Consider the following 5,646-nt stretch of genomic DNA (forward strand, 5'->3'; position numbering starts at 1 on the left):
TAACACCTCCCATTACCCAGCTGCAAATCCATGAAAACCTGAACTAAGCTCATCCCTCCATTCTGACCCCTCCCCTCCTCATAGCTTCCCTTCTGTCCTTATGAACATTCCAATCGTTGTTTCTCCATGCAAGAAACCTTGGAAATCTCTACAGACTTGTCACTTTCCCTTCCATCTAACCTTCCTTCAAATCACATTCGGTCTCTTCCTCTTCTAACTGCCTGGGCTTCACCTGTGTTTGTGCCACGGCATACATGAAGGCTTACCGGTAGCTCAGGCTTCCGACTGCCCACCTGGCCATCCACCTGTAAAGTGCGTTGGAGCCATACCATGTATCAGACACTGTTGAGGGGCTGGCTGTGGAGTGCTGAGCAGGCTCAGTAAGGGCTGCCATCATTGCAAATCACAGCTTTGTGCCACAGACAGTGGGAGAGTGACAGCAGTGAGAAGCAGTGAAGGAAATACAGTAGGCATTAAGATGACAAGTACTGAGGGAGATACCTTTGGGTTTGAACATGTACAAGAGTGTTTTGCCTGTATGTGTGTATGTGCACCCATGCATGGTGCTTTGAATGAAAACAGGCCCCATAGGCACATAGGGAGTGACATTCTTAGGAGGTGTGGCCTTGGTGGAGTAGGTGTGGCTTTATTGGAGGAAGCATGTCACTGGTGTTGGGTATAAGGTTTCAAAAGCTCAAGTCAAGCCCAGTGTTGCTCTCTCCTCCTGCTGCCTTCAGATCTGGATGTAGAACTCTTGGCTCTCTCTCCAGGACCATGTCTGTCTTCATATCACCATGCTTCCTGACATGATTAATGGGCTAAACCTCTGGACTGTAACCCAGCCCCAATGATGAAATGTTCTCCTTTATAAGAGTTTCTGGGTTCATGGTGTCTCTTCACAGCAATTGAAACCCTAAGATACCATGTGTACAGTGCCTAAAGAGGCCAGAAGTGGGCAGCAGATTCCCTGGAATTGGAGTTACAGGAGGTTGTGAGCCACCATGTGGGTGCTGGGTCCTCTACAAGAACAAGACCTCCAACCACTGACCCATCTCTCTCCAGCCTCCTTGTTTGGATGGAGACTGGTCTCATAGAGTCCAAGCTGGCTTCAGACTCAGTATTGATAGTCCCTTCATGGTTCTTCCCTTCTGCCCCTGAAGTCTGGTCCTGAGCCTGCCACCTCCAGACAGCTGTGTAAGAAGAGCGTCCCTGTGGGCTGCCCACTCTTGCCAGAAATGTAGAAATGCACTAAGAGTACAGAGCTCTCCGGTAACCACAGGTGACCAGCTGAGGCTGGTGGAGTGAAAAGCCAGGAAAGGCACACTGGGTACCTGTCATCATGCCGAGAACTCTGAATCCTGCTGCTGCCAGAATTACTGAGTAAAACATCCCAGCAAGCCACTGTAGACAGACATTCTAGTAACACAACTAAACATATTCTCTGCAGGTACGCTACGGACTGAGTGTGCTGTACAATGCAGCCACAAGGATACAGTGAGAGCTGAGCGGTGGTGGCGCACGCCTTTAATCCCAGCACTTGGGAGGCAGAGGCAGGCGGATTTCTGAGTTCGAGGCCAGCCTGGTCTACAGAGTGAGTTCCAGGACAGCCAGGGCTATATAGAGAAATCCTGTCTCAAAAAACCAAAAAAAAAAAAATAATAATAATAATAATAATACAGTGAGAGACAGTGGTGGCTCGTGTCTCCCCACAGGTCTTTTCTAGTCCTTGTTCCCTTTTCTTTCTGTTCCATAGATGACACTCTGCAGATACATCACTCCTCGGGAGCTTATCATTTAAAATGTTTGCTAGCTCTCCATCTCAGATGTAAAAATCTAGCCTTTGCCTACTAACCAGGGCTTTTTGTGGTTTGTCTTCGGTCTGCCACCTCCCTCTGCTCCTTTCCTTACCAAGATGCCACCAAGACCTGGGAGCCTCTGACCTTTTCCTCTCTGTTGCTTCAGAAGACTACCCTGACCCTTATTTTTTTTTTTTTAAGATTTATTTATTATTATATGTGAGTATACTGTAGCTGTCTTTAGATGCATTAGAAGAGGGTGACAGATCTCATTAGGGATGGTTGTGAGCCACCATGTGGTTGCTGGGATTTGAACTCAGGACCTTCAGAAGAGCAGTCAATGCTCTTACCCACTGAGCCATCTCTCCAGCCCCGACCCTTGTTATTTCATATGTTCGTAGGATGCCTGCTTGGTTCCAAGCATTGGACATTTGTGTCCAAGTCCAAAAAAAAAGCAAGTGCTACACCAACTACATCTGCTGGGCCAGCCCCACTCAAGACCCTCCCAATATCCTGTTACACATAGCCCACCAGTACATGGGCTGATCCAAAGGGAGGCTTGAAAATTATGGAATGCCATTATTATGGTCGCCCTAAATCCCTTAAGATCAAATCCCGAGACTTGGCTAACTACTGCCCTCAACAAATCTGCAATTGCTAACAAGGTTTATATTTGAGTTGAATGTTGTGGTATATACCTGTCATCCTAATACTTAGGGGGCTGAGATGGAAAGAGCAAGAGTTTGAGGTCAACCTTGACAGCATAGTAAGTTTGAGGCCAGCCTGGGCTACATGAGAGAGACCCTGTCTCAAAAAAAAAAAAAAATGGTGCAGGCCAGTTGTGGTGGCCCACACATTTAATCCCAGTACTCAGGAGGCAAAAGAAGGCTGACTTCTGAGTTTGAGGCAAGCCTGGTCTACAGTGAAGATTCCAGGACAGCCAGGGCTACACAGAGAACCCCTGTCTCAACAAACAAAAGATATGCTTAGGTAAAGTTGTGAGAGGAAAGAATTTCATCTCTCCAGATCAAAAACCACCTTACAACAGGAGAGACTCCCTACACACAATCTCGAACGTAAGAGAAGCCCCACCGCCAAGTGTTAAACTCAGGCTTTTCTTGGAAAGGCTTTGAAGTGTTTTTCTGGCATGTCCATTCTAAGAGGCAATCAAGGAAAGGGGGCTGGAGGGCAATGGGAATAAGAACAAAATCTACAGCACACGCTGGAGCGACTAAGCTTGGTAGTCAGCCTGACTGTGTCTGGAATCAACTTAACCCGAGCAGCTGGGCACACCTGTGAGGGATTTGTCTTGATTGGAGGTGGGATGGCCGCCCTAACACTGGGCCACACCTGGTGGCAGCCCACATCACAGAGCACGGGAGAAGGAAGGGTTTGCCCTTTGCCTTATGCCCCCACTCACTGCTGAGGACATTTATCTTGTCACTGAGACATTTGCTGATGTTAGAATCTGCTTCTTCATGATTCCCAAGGAGACTAAAGACCAGTAGCTCCTAGGAACCATCCAAGGCTCTAGCACTCGAGTTGGACCCTGGGACAATCAGTCTTGTGGACTGAAGGACCCTGACTTCTTACCTTTTCTGTCAGGAAAGAGCCACACAGCCTGTAAGCCTCTTTCATTCATACACACACACACACACACACACACACACACACGAGTTCATTCTATCAGTTCTGTTCCGTTAGCGAATCATAGTGAAACTATTTCTTTTATGGCCACTTTAAAAGTCATATAAAGCAGGTGGTTAGAAGCACTGGCTGCTCTTCCAGAGGACCTGGGTTCAACTCCCAGCATTCATATGGTAGCTCACAATGTCTGTACCTCCAGTTTCAAGGGATCTCACTCCATCTTCTGGCTTATGTGAGTACCAAGCACATATATGATGTGTAGACATACATGCAGGCAAAACACTCATACACATAAAATATAAATAACTTAAAAATGTAGTAAATGCTGGGCGGTGGTGGCACGTGCCTTTAATCCCAGCACTTGGGAGGCAGAGACAGGTAGATTTCTGAGTTCGAGGCCAGAGTGAGTATCAGGACAGCCAGGGCTACACAGAGAAACCCTGTCTCAAAAAGACCAAAAAAAAAAAAAAAAATTACTAAATAAAAAAAAGCACAACAGAGGGGACAAACATCTCCTCATTGCTATCAGGGAACCTCCCACCCAAGAATGAGTTGTTAGGTACCCCAACAGCATTATATAGTAGGCATTCAAGCACCTCAAAACTTCCCCCATCTTCTCAGGTTCTTCTCACTGGGGTGGGCCCAGGAGGTCTAATACAACATCTTACATAAAAAGGCCTTATTGTGTGTATGTTTTCTGATCAAAGCTTTCATTGGTTTTTTTAAATTTGTTTTTATTATTTTAATTATGTGTGTAGTGGGAGAGGGGAGTATGTGCACATGAATGCCCACAGAAGTCAGAGAGGGCGAGCTACCTCATATGGCTACTGGGAATCAGACTCAGACCTCTAGGAAAAGCAATATGTGCTCATAGTCACTGAGCCATCTCTCTAGCCCTGTTTGTATGTTTGTGTGTTTGTGACAGGGCTATAAGCTATATCCAGATGCACACACATGGAGGCCAAAAGGGTTGTTTTTCTGGCACCATCCACTTTTATTTATTTATTCATTTTGTTTTTGTTTTTTGAGACAGGGTCTTTCATTGACCTGGAACTCACCTACTAAGTTAGGTTGGCTTAACCAGGAAGCCCCAGGAATCCACCTGCCTCTATTCCCCCAGTTCTGGGATTACAAGTGCACACCACCACATTTGGGGTTTTTAAAATATGAGTTCTGAACTCAGGTCCTCCAACTTACAAAGCAAGAATTTCTCTATCTCCAGCCCCCTTTTTGTGTATTTCCTAAGCAAGGACAGCTCTGTCCATGCCAGAGACGCTGATGTTTATAATCCTGAAAGCACAGCGATAACTCCTCTCGAGCCAGGCGTGGCAGCACCTTCAAAGCCATGGCTGAGGCAGGAGGATCATGGCAACTTTGAGGTCAGCCTGGGCTACAGAATGAGACTCCTTCTTAAAACCAAACCAACCTCCGAGGGTTCCAGTTCATAACTTACACGGTTCTGAGTCTTCCTCTTCGCTTGCCCTTTTTACCACTGCAAGTGAGGGCAGCTAGGAGCAAGGCAATACAAATAACACTCAGCCTGTGCTTCTGTTGCCATGGTGATGTTGACACGGGAAACACAGGAGAGCTCCTCTCTACAGTGGAGTCAGCTGACTGCAGAGGCCAAAGACTGAGGCAACAAACCTGAAAGATGTACAACACACACACACACACACACACACACACACACACACACCACGGCTCCTAAACATGCAAAGGGCTTCATACTACCATCTGGACCATCTTTCAGCCCTCAGCTAGACATCAATTAGATGACCGGCTTGCTCCTAAAGTCCCCAAGAACAAAGTCCTCTACCTCTCAGCCTTCTGTCAGGTGTATATTTCATAACACTCATGGGCCGCTTGAGTTCTCGATGTCTGTCCATCTCTCTTGATGTCCTTCCAGCCTAATTTTTCTCACTATTGCTTCTATAGAAAGCAAACTAGATCAGCACCTTGCATCTGAGAAGGGTCACAGGAGATAGGATGCTGAAGTAAGAACCCGCTTGTTTGCATCCCACCACAACTAACTAAGGCTTGCTCAGTATCTCCCAACTCTGTGGTTTGAGAAGTGGCTGGGGCGGGAACAGCCTCGGCACCCCAAACCCCTGACCACCTCGAGGGGAGGAGAGAAGGGTCCAGTCAGGCACAGCAGGCTGCCGGGCCCAGTGCTCTCCCCCCTTCAAATGCACATAAGAGAGAA

Source organism: Mastomys coucha, unplaced genomic scaffold (assembly GCF_008632895.1).
Source record: "Mastomys coucha isolate ucsf_1 unplaced genomic scaffold, UCSF_Mcou_1 pScaffold16, whole genome shotgun sequence".
In the NCBI taxonomy this organism is placed as follows: Eukaryota; Metazoa; Chordata; class Mammalia; order Rodentia; family Muridae; genus Mastomys; species Mastomys coucha.